At 40.2% G+C, this 13,988-nt stretch overlaps 1 long non-coding RNA gene across 3 annotated transcripts in view; it reads right to left on the bottom strand.

Annotated features, from left to right (window-relative positions):
* Nucleotides 1–6,916, bottom strand: part of LOC137451418 (uncharacterized) — a 45,378-nt gene extending 38,462 nt beyond the window's left edge. For 2 of the 3 annotated variants that reach the window (XR_010989821.1, XR_010989822.1), the window contains exons 1-2: nucleotides 6,736–6,916; nucleotides 3,669–3,707 (exon numbers count right to left, since the gene is read on the bottom strand). This is a non-coding gene — a long non-coding RNA (uncharacterized lncRNA). Of the gene's footprint in view, nucleotides 1–3,668; nucleotides 3,708–5,277; nucleotides 5,547–6,735 lie in introns of those variants that run through there. The other variant, XR_010989823.1, reaches the window with a different exon arrangement.
* Between the last annotated feature and the right edge of the window lie 7,072 nt (nucleotides 6,917–13,988).

Raw genomic sequence — 13,988 nt, 5'->3', positions numbered from 1 at the left:
AGAAGAGATCCTACAGAAAAATGAAAGACTTGAGGTATATTTTAATATACTGATTTGAAGAAAAAATCAAAATCAAACGAAGAAACAAAAAGAACAACCATTGCAAACCTATCTAGAACCAAATCACAGTAGTAATGCAATTTCATTGTTTGCTAAGAATTTTGAAGTAAAATTGGGCATTTGGCAATCCGATAGCTTGAGCAAACAACACTAAACTAGCCTTAGCCTCCTCCCCTCTTTAAATAAAGCTCAACTTGTGATATGGAATGTGAATTGTTTTGACTGTTAAGCCATTCCAAACTCAAAACTCACTCATCATAAATGTGTTGAAAGAAGAATATATTTCAATATTGTGGCAGACTCTTTGAGTACAGCAGAGCAGCAGTCTTCAATCAGCTGGACTTTTTTTCCAGAAACAGCAAATGAACGAGTTAAGTGCCATACATATTTTTAAATGATTTATCTAAATCCAAAGAAGTAACGGTTTTGTGACTGATTATAACTGCAGATATGAATGGCTATGGATAATAGGTTTCCTTCACTTTTCAAAATGATATATAAGAATGTTCCATGCAGAGACCTTCTATTTACACATCTGTTCAGCACCTGCCTATAATTACTTACTTAGTTTTTATTATTGGACTTGTCACCATATTAATGTATCTGTACATTTGAATTGATTGTAATTGCAAATTTCCTGAAAAAGCTTGGTTTCTGCAAGTATTTAATTAAACTGATATCCTAAATTAAAAATAATTATGTAACTGTACTCCACTACAATAACACGTGCACATCTCTCTCTCCATAGAAAATTCATATAATTCATATAATATGTGGATTAATAGTGTACAATTAAAGGTCAGCTTCCACTAGAAAAAGAAGGATAATTAAGTTCAGTACTTAGAGATCTGACATATTTCAATTAAGCAAGTTTCCCCCCAGCATTAACTTTGCCAGAACAACTCAGAAACAAAATGGAAGCTGTATTTACAAGCAAGAACTACACTCTACGGTGGAATTAAATGAATAGGTACAAAATATACAGGAGATACAATATTATACTGATATTTACAATTAGCAAACAATACAAAAATCCCCCTGTTCAGAGGCCAGGGAACAGAATAGAATTGGAAAAGACCTTTAAGATCATCAAGTCCAACCTAGCACCCAACACCATCTGATCAGCTAAACCATGACACCAAGTGCCTCATCCAATCCCCTCCTAAACACCTCCAGTGATGGTGACTTCAACACCTCCCTGGGCAGCATATTCCAGTAGCCAGTCTCTCTTTCTGGGAAGAATTTCTTCCAAACACCCAGCCGAAACCTCCCTTGGTGCAGCGTGAGACTGTGTCCTTCTGTTCTATTTGTGGTTGCCTGGGAGAACAGACCAACCCCCCATCTGGCTACAGCCTTCCTAAGGTAGTTGTAGACTGCAATAAGGTCTCCCCTGAGCCACCTCTTCTCCAGGCTAAGCAACCCCAGCTCCCTCAGCCTCTCCTCACAGGGTTTGTGCTCCAGACCCCTCCCCAGCTTTGTTGCCCTTCTCTAGACACCTTTCAGCATCTCAGCATCTTTCCTAAACTGAGGGGCCCAGAACTGGACACAGGACTCAAGGTGTGGCCTAACCAGTGCTGAAAATGTACAGGGGCAGAATGACTTCCCATTACCCTCCACATACACACTTCCTGTCCCAAAAGAGAGAAAGGAGCGGAGAGACAGCAGTGGCTTAGACTTAGCTCAGCCAAGGCCAGCCAACAAGCAAAGCAAGCCGCTGAGCTCAGAAAAAGAAGAATTGTTTAGGTACAGCCTGTTTTATGACATATATTTATCCAATGAATTTGTTTAGAATAATCTTTCATTTTCCTTTTTATACCCAATAGTGATTTATTTATATTTTTCTACTTTTCTGCTCTAAACTTTAAAGGCATGGCCTAAAACCACCACACAAGTGATTTGTCAAATGCTTCATAAGTCAAGTTATCAAAAAACAAGTTAGCAATGGTTTTAATAGAAAGAGATGGTGAAAAGTAAGCCTATTCCTTCTTGTGGCATAATTTTTCTTGAGAAAATGGCTTATATGGAGCTTTCGATTTCTAAGTAATGAAGTCATATCTAGTATGTCTTGATAACTACCAATGTTCTTTTCCATCTAATGGCTGTTTAGACCTCTGTGTTACAATTGGTAGCATCTGATGAGCAAAAACACTCTATGGTGTTGACCTTGAAGCTTATTTGGTTTTAGGATGAATCAGGAGAAGACCTGAAAAGCCTTGTCCCCACCCAGTGTGTCATGGGAAGCTGGACCATACACTGAGCTGACCTTTGCCCGTGAGTCTGATCCTGACAGTACAGTTACAGACATCAGCAAGCTGGAAACTGAATTTCTGCCTCCCTGAGTGACAGCTGAAGCAGAATCATGGTGGATTGGCACAAAGATGCCAAGTTACCTGTCAAAAAAATAATTTCCTCTCATGGAAGAACAGAGAGATTCTGAGAGTACATGTTCATGTTTGGTTTTGAAAATGCATCCCAAAACTCTACAGTACTTCATCTGAGGGACAGTCAAGTATTGTCAGTGTGAGAGTTTCCAGACCTATGATGCAAAACATGCTCCCCAAATATCCAAAAGGGCCTTTACTGTTTCCCAATCCTTCTGTGGGGCTGCATTAGCCCATGGAAGATGGTAGACCCTGCAAGGGGAAAGGAAGATAGGTGAGATGACTGAAAAATAGTCAGGTTTTGGTCAGATGTAGGATGGATATCTTTCAACAGACTCATCAAATTCACAGCTTCTCTACAGAGCCTTTTCTGTTGGAAAATTTCCAGAATATTTGCTCTGACTCTGCTCATGCTCACCTTGCATTCAACTGCAGGGTCTGTATTCCACAATGGTTGAGATGATCTATTCAGAAACACTAATGCCAATAAATATGTATGTGCAACGTGCAGCAAAGTTATGATCCTGATTGCGAACTCTCATAATTCAAAGAAAATGTGAAACAGGCTTTTGATTTGACCCACTGTGGCTATGAGAACCAAGTATGAAATACTGCTCCAAGCTCTGCTCCAAACCGAAGTCCAGCAGTCGCTTTTAGGATTTGATTTGAACTCTTACCTATAATTTTGTCAGTAATAAGTGTGTTAAGATTAATTTATTTTTTTCTTTTGCTTGAGGTTGGGATGTATAGCAAATAAGTAAGAGCATTCCCTATGCAGTACACATCCTGAATTTCAGCTCTGATCTCAGTCACACTTTCTAAGGATGCTATTGATATTACAATCAGCAGAAACGTAGATATAGCAGTTCAGGGTTCAAGCTGAAAGGCAATGGCTCCAGAATTTTCTGTTTTCTTTCACTGCTTGCCTCAATTCCTTGTATATATCCATTCACTAAAATTGAAGGGCATCCTTGTACGATGACAGGTTCATGGGCAAACTGTCTAGGTGGCTATACAGGGCATTTTGAAAGCTGTGTAAAATTACAGTGAGGGAAAGGAGAAAGGGAAAAGTGGGAAGAGATTTGGCTTTTCATCGTGGAAGATCACCTTTATTCTGCTCTTTCTTCATCGCTCCTCAGTATTTCTCCACACGCAACAGAGAGTTGAAAAGGAAGAGCAGAAAGAAACAATTTTTTGCATGTCCTATTTCCAGCTTTCCTTACTTACCTTTCCAAATATACACCTTTCCATTTCTTGTCAGGGTTCCTGGAAAAAAAAATAAAGAAAGACAAAAAAAAGGCATAATTACTTTTCAAGAAACATTTTCTCATAAATGGTTTCATCACGTATCTTGTGATGAAATAAACAACTGAATGAGATGACACCAAGTTAGGTGGGAGTGCTGATCTTCTTGAGGGTAGGGAGGCTCTGCAGAGGGACTTGGATACATTGGATCAATAGGCCAACCTTAGTGGGATGAGCTTCAACAGGGCCAAATGCCAGGTCCTGCACTTGGATCACAACAACCCCTAGCAATGCTGCAGGCTTGGGGAAGGGTGGCTGGAAAGATGTCTGGCAGAAAGGGGCCTGGGGTTTCTAATTGACTAGCAACTGAATATGAGCAAGCAGTGTGCCCAGGGGACCAAGAGAGCCAATGGCATCCTGGCTTGTATCAGAAATGCTGTGTCCAGCAGGAGTAGGGAGGCCTCAGCTCTGGGGAGGCCACACCTTGAGTATTGTGTCCAGTTTTGGGCACCTCAATACAGGAGAGATGTTGAGGTGCTGGAGTGAGTGCCCAGGAGGGCAACAAGCCTGGTGGAGAACCTGGATAATAAACCTTATGAGAAACGACTGAGGGAGCTGGGGATGGTTAGTTTGGAGAAGAGGAGGCTGAGGGGAGACCTCATTGCTCTCTATAGCTACCTGAAAGGATGTTGTAGAGAGGCTGGTGCTGGTCTCTTCTCACAGAAAATTAGTAAGAGAACTAGAGGGAATGGCCTCAAGCTACAACTGGGTAGGTTGAGTCACCAACCCTGGATGTGTTTAAAGGTCATTTGGATGTGGTGCTTGGGGATATGGTTTAGAAGTTAACCATGTAGAGTAGGGTTATTGGTTGGACTTGGTGATCCTGAGGGTCTTTTGCAACCTGAATGTTTCTGTGATTCTGTGAACTTGAAACTGCCATTTTCCTTGTTTGTCTGGGAGGTGCATCTTAAACACTGGTGTCTTGAAATAAAGTTAAATGGGAACTCCTAAATGTTCAGGGATGATATTTGTTCTGGCATCGTCTGCTGTCCACATATTCACATTAGTCTATTTTTTCCTATTTCTGCATTGCCATATACTTGGCAGGTACAGCAAAAGAAACAGTAGTGTAGTTAATCAGCCCAGTCTTGTTGGAAAGAGACCGAAGGGAGACCTTTGTTTTTGTGGAAACCTAGCAATGACAGGAAACCCTGTGCCCCTCTGCCAATAAGAATTTGTTGGAAACTGAATGAATTGGGAAATTGCAGCTATAAATATGCTTAGGAACTACTGGCTTGATCCCACAAAGCGTGTTTATTAACATCCAGAACTAAAAGATCAAAGTTCAAGCACAAATTTAACACAAAGTGTATGACTAAATGTATATTCTTGTTGGAAGGCATTTTTAAGTCTACATTTTCACTATTATGCCTGTTACACTGCCAGGAGAGCTTATGCTCAGAAACAAGAGGACAGAGGGTTTTCTGTAAGGCAAAAGGTTTGCTTCACCTGCAGATGTACCTGCAGTAAAGATCATAGAGATAGAACATGTCTGCTTTCTGCAGAGGGAAATAATGGATCTGCTTCTTACCTGCCATTCCATGTTCATGCAATTGAAGTTCATAGATCATTTCCCTTACAGCTCTTTTCACTTCCACTCAATTCTGCCAGAAAAGTGTGGTAACTTATTGTAACTCTCAGACAGCTATCAGATGAGTCAAACACTGATCAGGTGCAAACAGCAGAAAGTAACGTGATGTCTTGTAGAATGTATATCTCCATGTCTCTTGGAAGTAAATATTTGTGTGAGTAGAAGTGATCTTGCTGCACACCCTGACTGTAACCATGGCTCAGCCTCTTTTTCTCATGATCTCACATCATCTGGATCCTGTTCAAGGGCTTTTGACTAGTATAGGATTGCAAAAGTGACATTGTGCTGGTGCCCCATAGCTTCAGGTAGAAACGGTGTGCCTTGTTCCTTTACAATGAGGATCAGATGTGGCCTTGCACTGGGCTGCAGTGAACAATGTCTTCTTCCAACACTTTGTGTAAAATGAGCTATTGTTACTAATTAGAACAAATACCTAATTTCAAGGATCCACTCATATTCCATGTCTCTGAGAGAAACAGGATCTCTCTTCCCAAAGTGCCATGCATTTTCCATTTGGGCACAGCCAATGCTTTGTCTAGGTGTGGCAAGAACACCAAATACATGAAGGTCTCATTCACACTGACCAGCATGATCCTGCTTAGTCCAAAGCCATGTCTTTGAAGCACAGTTAATACAATACCTCCTTCACTCTTTCCAAATTCTATGACTAGCTGAAAGCCAATCTGACCACAGTGACCTAAGAGCCACCTCAGAGCTTTCTCAGCCAACTGACACACCCGTGGTCCCAGGAAGTCACTTTGGCTCATGAGGCTGTGTTCTCAGCTTGGAGAGCACTGCTCCCTCTGCCAGCTGTTTCCATGGGCAAATGATGCTGGTTTAGTGCCTCTTTGTGTCATTCTCCTGACACTGGGAATCTGATATCACCAACATTTTTTAAGGTAATTAAGAACCAAGTGAAAATTTGGGAGTCTGTGTTGCTGTTTGATAAATAGCTCTCTTATTAACATAAGAACTTGTCAGCACATTACAGGTTCCACGAGTGTTTGAGTCTCTCTATGTGTCTGTGTGTGCATGCACTGGACTGAAAATATGAATCTTTAGACATGAAGAGAGGGACTATGTATCTCTCTGACATCTTTGTTGATCTTGGCAATGAGCTTTTCCCATTGTTCTACTTTAACTGTTCTTGAAATCAAGTGGGAGTCTAATTAAAATTAATGGAGAAATAAAATGTTAGGGAAAGTAGGCAGCATAAGAATAGAAATGCTAACATTAGAAAATATTGTCTCCATAAACTCTCTTACAATACATTTTTTGCAAATCAACATATCAAAATATTGTTCTGGGGCTTGCAAAAGTCTTCAGAGTGTAATATATTAAAAAGACTATGTTATTGCAATAAAATACATAATCAACTTTCCCTCACTCATCTCTTACCTTGACAGTCTCTGAAACAAAAACCTCCTGGGCAATGTTCAGAGGAAGTAATGGTAGAGCAGAAGTCCTCAGTGCTTTGGTATCCACTGAAATCCCTTTCCACAGATGTCCTACTTCACGTGTGTTCATGCAGTTTAGTGCAGAGTGGGCAGCAGGAGCTCAAAGATTTTTTTTCCATGAGGCTCTGTAGACATGTATGTACCATGCTCTGTGACAAATCTGCTTAAAATATGATTGTGCAATATAGTCTAGTTGTGTTTTAATTCCACCCTGAGTCACAACACTATTAAGGGGGGTGGGGGGGATAAAATGAAAGCTAAGCACTTTTGAAAAAAATAAGTCTTTAAACATTGCTATGCACTCATCCTAAATATATCATTATGCAATGGGGTCCCTATTGAACAAGGCAAATTACCTTTAACCATGTTTTTGTATGGCTTAGCTTGCATCTTTTTGCAATGTTTCTTTTGAGGATAATTGATACATATTCTTAAGCCATAGGAACAGAGTTCAGATGAGGGAACAATTAGTGAGATTGCCTGTCAGAAAGGATGTTAAGCAAAAGCTCGTAGCGAATTTGTTGCTTCATACAAGTCTATAATCTTTACAAAAACAGAAGCTTGATTACTGAAATCTATACAACTCACAGCCAAGTGAGCAATGAAGTGATTATCCCCAGCAGATGGAGGGGAAAAAATCATGCTGTGTTACCACAAGGGTGCCTAAAGGATTTCAAAGACAATGTAAGAAACTATTATTTCCTATTCCAATATTCCTCTTGAGTCCAAGTTAACAACTAGGGAAATTCCTCTTTATTCAGCTCTTAAATCATCATGGGTGCTTGATGATCATGCACTCCCATGTGCTATAGGTGCTACCTATACCACAGATGGATGGTATAGGCACACCATTAACTTTGGCTGGGGTTCTAGTGCTTACCGATTGAGCATTGGCCACAGCAACCCCATGCAGTGCTACAGGCTGGGGTCAGAGTGGCTGGAGAGTGGCCAGGTAGAGAGGGACCTGGGGGTACTGGTCGATGGTAGGCTGAACATGAGCCTTCAGTGTGCCCAGGCAGCCAAGAGGGCCAATGGCATCCTGACCTGTATCAGGAACAGTGTGGCCAGCAGGAGCAGGGCGGTCATTCTGCCCCTATACATTGCACTGGTTAGGCCACACCTGGAGTCCTGTGTCCAGCTCTGGGCACTCAGTTTAGGAAAGATGTTGACTTGTTGGAACGTGTCCAGAGAAGGGCAACAAAGCTGGGGAGGGGTTTGGTGCACAGCCCTGTGAAGAGAGGCTGAGGGAGCTGGGATTGCTTAGCCTGGAGAAGAGGAGGCTCAGGGGAGACCTGAGCATTAGCTCTCTACAACTCCCTGAAGGGAGGTTGTAGCCAGGTGGGGGTTGGTCTCTTCTCTCAGGCAACCAGCACCAGAACAAAGGGACACATTTTCAAGCTTCACCAGGGGAGGTTCAGACTAGATATTAGGAAGAAATTCTACGAAGAGAGAGTGATTGCCCATTGGAATGTGCTGCCTGGGGAGGTGGTGGAGGAGACTTGATAGGGTGCTTGGTTGCATGGTTTAGTTGATTAGGTGGTGTTGGATGATAGGTTGGACACGATGATCTTGAAGGACTCTTCCAACCTGGTTTATTCTATTCTATTCTGTTCTAACCACCATAGATAGACTTCTCTTCATGACAGGCTGAAGAGTGCAAGAAAAAGCTTGTGATTCTTGCCCATAAACTTCAGCAATAGTTGTAAAAGAAACAGAAAATTATCTTATTTTGCATGATTAAATGAAGATTGAAACTAAATCATAATATTTGCTGAAAGCGTGTAACTAATCATGGTTTTGATGCTAACTGCAATGCACCTCTAAATTACTTAGAAACACTCCTGCATTTACATGAAGCAATCTCTGAAAAGCTACAAGCTATTACCTACATTTATGAATTTTGAGTATTTTGTATGCCAAATTATTTTAATCTTTTAAATCATTGAGGCATAGGCAAATACTGGAATGGGATATTTGTTTGTTTGTTTGTTTGTCTGGAGAGATCTCAGAGATGATTCAAAGCATTAATTAAACTTGGAGATGAATCACATGCAAATATAAAGACAGAGAGACAGCTACTTCATGACTGGTGCAATCAAAAGCTCCCTCTCGCATCCCAAACGGCATGTCCCAGATTTAAACCTGAAGGGCTTAATATCTTTGCTGGTGAAAAAGGTCTGTTGTCAATTTGGGCCAGGCTGCACACCTTTGGCATCCTGGGGGTCTGGGGCCTGTTCTTCATTGGGTGCAGAAATAGTCTCTATGCCTGCTGCCAGCAAATCAGGATGCCATTTTAATAGATACTTGATGCCTCTTATCTGAAGATAAAGCTCAGCTAGAAGACAAGGTTCATTTACCACTCATGCTCTCAAAGCATGTGTGTGCAGATCCTTGAGTGAGAAAGACTTGTAATTTACAAATGGGCTTAAAGTCGCTGGGTAGTTGGAAAGACATTTTGGACCTAAAGATCTATTATCAATTTTTTATTATTGTTAGCCTGGTGCAATGTAAGTTTGTGAAGCTAATGGGGTCTTCCAGTGCTGTTGCCAGAACCCTGGCAAAAGGAGCTTTGCTACTGCTGTGTCTCTGGACAAGAAGTGTTCCCAACATGATTTGCACTGCAGCCCACAATCCTTGCTAGCACATTGAAACATGATTTGAATGAGAAATGCCAGACCTGTCAACGGGGTGATATAATCCACTAATTGATCAAATGCTGCACAGTGTTCAATAGGAAAGATTCTTTTCATTTATAAAGAATTTTTATTTAATTTTTTTTTTACTTTCCTTAAAAGTAGCAACACTATATCACCCATAATAAATCATTCTTGGCTCTTGTTAATGACTTCATTATCCATTTTCACCCTTTCTGTTTCTGAGTTATGGAAACAGGTTTTGAAGTGCAGTGGGAGGCAGCTGAATTCTCAGCATTTTGCTGTGGATCCAAAGTATTTTGTTAAACTTCTCACACTATTTCAAATAAAGATAGAAATACTTTCATAGCAATGGACTGCAAGAGACTGTCTTCTGTACAGTTCTAAACACACACATTTTCCTTCCTGATTTTCTCTGCATGTGTCAAAATTAGGCAGGGCTTGTACAGCCCTTAGTACTTGCTGATGTAGAAATGACTGCCAAATGAATGGTTTATACTGGAATATCTCATTATTTATATAAGTAGGCTACAGCATGGACATTTAATTTAGTTCTCATTCCAAACCCATGACAAGTCACTATGACACCTTTAAGAAATGTTTCACATATGGTAAAATGCAACATTCAAAATTGTAAAAAAAAGAAAAAAAAGTTAGTTGACTTACATTAAGGCAGAGCCTTTTAAACAATCTAAGGAAATACTTCAAGCTTGTAATAATACATCTCAGCCATTTACTGTTTAATAGTTTTGATGACAAATTAACATTGTCATCAATGGATGAAGGATGGTACAGTAGTTTGGGGGGCTGGCTCTTTTCACTTTCAAAATACCTAAGGCAAAATTTCTCATGCATTAACAGAAATGTCATTTTGGATACGAGGAGTGAAAGTTTTCATGGGAGTTTCCAATATGTTGTGGTGTTGCTACAGATCTGAGCAAGAGGGAATCTAGGCACCAAGCCCAGGTACTGGAGACAGCCAGGTAGGGATTTGGTACTGAATCTGCACTCTCTGTGCACTCCCTGTCTCTTACTGTCTCATAGCCTTTCACTTCATGAATAAAATACTCATGTTTATCCCCCACTCCACATAAAAATACCAATTTCACTAAAATCCATCTCTGCTGTAAAAGTGACTCAGACTACTTGTGCAATGGAGCTGACTGGAAAGTAGCACAAAGCTTGATTTACAGCATAGGCTAGGTGTGGGAGTGTTGGGTTTCAAAGCTGACAATTTATATGGAGCAGTTTCTTTATGAAGTATGAGTTTAAGCTATGAAGTCTGGCTTTGGAATAGCAATTGTTTAGTTACTATTGAGATTTGGGGCCCTCTTGATCAGCATAATGAGTGACTGATTTAGCAGGATTTCTCACCAAAATGAGCACACACTAGTGCTCCAATATACATATAACCATGAGAGTTGATAAGGTTAAGAGTAGTAACACTAGATTTCTACTGGGTGAAACTCTTCCATGATCCCTTTCCATGCCTGCTTGCTTAGCTTCAAGAGATCTGAGGTGTGGGGCTTTAAAGTAAGCGTGTCTTGGCATGCAAATGAAGCACTTAATTATCTGTTGTACTCTTTCATCATGATATTGAACCAGAGTAGCAATGTTTTGCAGCTTACAAGGGTATCAGACAGGTAAGCATACAAGAAGAAAGATAGTTACAGCCAGATGGCTCTGCCAAAGCATACCACCTTGAGGCTTCTTTGCAATATCAGGCAAGTGCCTTTCAGCACTTGCTGAAGGGATGAAAATGCACAGAGATACCTGAGTTGTGTAATTCTTGCCTGGGGCTGTGATGTCCTGATCTCACTGTTTAGGATGAAAATGGGCTCCAAGGTCCACTGGGTTCTGTAGATATATACAAGTTCATAGATAGAGAGAAATAGATGGATATCATCTAGACATCAAGTAGAAAGTGAGAGTATTTTCTGCCTAGAAATGCTTAGTATATAATAAATAAGATGGTACGAAATTACTACCAAAATGAAGGCTTGAAAGACATAAACCACAAGATGTTTAGAGTGTATTTTGTTTACATTTTTTAATAAAATAAATCACTGGCAAAATCTTTTGAAGAGCAAAGGCTCTTAGCCAGCCTGGATAAGATTACCCAGTGTTACCAAAACAAGGATGAAATACTGTCAGTTGTAACTTCTGAAACTTTTTCCAATCGTCTTCTTTTTTTTCTGCTCATCTGGATCTCCCCTACTTGAGTGCTCAATCTCCAGCCTGATCCTTGCCCCTACATTACTGTCATCAGGTGGTCCCTTCATCCTAAGTGCAAGAATCAAGATTATCTTCAAAGAGTATCTAAGAGGGAGGAGGGGAGAGACATCATCTGGATAGTTTTCCTAGGGCTTTTTGTATTTTCCTCTTTAAAATATGTTCTGTGTCTTTTGAAGGGGTGGATGCACCCCCTTCTCATCCCAAGCTCTTCCCTTGGAAGAAGTAGCCACCAGCCTGGCCACCTACAAAAGCTTCTGCGATGACTTTGCAGTCATGAGATCTACTGGAGTATATGAAAGTCTCTCCATAAAGGTCAATGAGGTTGGCTAACCTGAGTCCCACACTTTAAAGTAACCTAGAATCTATAAGAAGGGCAGCTGCATTTTCTTCTGAGGAGATTCATGTGTATCCTGAGCCAGTTAGTTTGTTATAAGGCTGATATTGTAATGGAGCCCATGAATGTTCATGCTAAACGGAAAATGAAAGGGAACTCCCTCACATTTAATGAAACAAAACACAAGTGAGTCAGTCTTTAAATCTTTCACCAGATAATTTCTCTTTCATAACGTGCTCTTTCTATCCACTAATTCGACAGTCTGTTCTTTTAAATGTAGGTATCTGATCGGTGTCCCTGGGTGAGTTAATCTGGCTGATGAAACTAAACAGCAATATCTAACGACAACGTCTGGCACAGGTACAAACACAATCAGTCTCTCCCATTTATCTTGACATTGCATGCAAAGGACTGAAATAAGGACTACATCTGTCCTATTTTTTGATGTTGAAAGATTTTAAAAGTGTAATCCATATTAAGCTTCTACATTTCAGCAGCCAAGACTGACTTAAAAATATGTGCTTTTGGATGGTAACTACACTGCTCATTGTTGCTGCTAACTGTGTGGGATTTGGTGTTGGGTTGTTGGGTTTTTTTACTTTTGCTTATAAAATTCCTGAAAGTGATTTGCCAAGTCATATGTAATGTTTAATTCATATAAATTCCATTTTCTCTTGTTTCTTAAGTGAAACCATTAAGTTAAAACTTGAAATATGATCTCATACATCCACCCTGAATGACGAAGAATTAACCACAAAACAGAAATTTGAGCAAAGTCAAATCCATGCATTTGAGAAATGTTTGGCTTATTAATAATGTTTCTAAATTAGGCATAGTGTTTATAATACCTACAGATAGATCTGTGTGGGGGTTTTAGGATGCACTTGATATTTAATTATGCATATTTTAGCTATGCAGTCAATTGCAAACAATTATATATTTGTATCTTTGAAATTTGTCCCCGTTAGTTTCACTGAATGGATAAAATCAGCATTGATTTCCACGCCTGAAAGAGTCCTGTTCTGCAAGGGTTTGGTCTGCCTTCTTGCAAAAAAGCACCTTCACAACACAGAACATGTGTCAGTATTTCTAATTTGTGACGGTATTTTCAATGCAGACTTCTAGTAATTACCAAAGCAGGTGGTTTCGTCTCTAGTATCTACTCTCCAACAAGCCACATCAGCTACCTCTAGTCTCTCTCCCATGATCCCTTTTCTTATAGCCCAGATAAGAGGAAAAAATTCTGGGGAGCTTCTTCATGTACCTTTAAAATCAATTGAGAGTGGAGAAGAGGTAAACACATCCATATGTTTGTTTTTAGGTTTCGATCAGCTCAGGCTCTGAAGCTCTTAAGGAGTGTCTAGATTACATTGAACAGTGCTTCTTCTTACCCTGCTACATCAGAGAGAACAATATCACAGTCTCATGTAAATGTGCTAGGAAATGTAGAAACACCAAACCCGACATGTGTTCCACTTTCTTTGTGTGCTGAATCACCCTTGTCAAGTGATTCTTTAGAGACCTAGCATGGCAATCTGTCATTCACAGAAAGAAGCATGTAGTGTTGTTACTGGAATTTATCAAGAGCAGCTTCCATAACCTGCTACACCGTAAAAATGTTCATATTTTAGCATGCCAATGGAACTTCACAAATAGGAAGCACATGGCATATTAAACTTGTTTCCTCTCAGGTCCACACTTCAGATTCAGAGCATACATAGGAAGAGAAAATGCAGAGGCATCAACTGGCCAGGCAAAAAAGGCAAAGGCTTTCTTGTGTGGCTGAAGTGGGGAGTCACATAAAGCAAATGGACTTGGCAGCATTCTCTTGATCCTTTTTATTTCAGAGGTTGAACAATGTTCAGAAGATAGTAATGTGATCCATCGATGACCATCTGTCCTTGAAAATCCCATAGTGTTGGAGTGAGGCAAGGAAAGGGGTAATTTATGAGCAACGTTTTTCAGCCTTTC

This window comes from Melanerpes formicivorus, unplaced genomic scaffold, assembly GCF_026170545.1.
Source record: "Melanerpes formicivorus ecotype bairdi unplaced genomic scaffold, bMelFor1.0.p_v2 SCAF_43, whole genome shotgun sequence".
NCBI classification, from domain to species: Eukaryota; Metazoa; Chordata; class Aves; order Piciformes; family Picidae; genus Melanerpes; species Melanerpes formicivorus.
The sequence above is the reverse complement of the archived record's forward strand: the minus strand, read 5'-3'. Positions and strand labels throughout refer to the sequence as shown.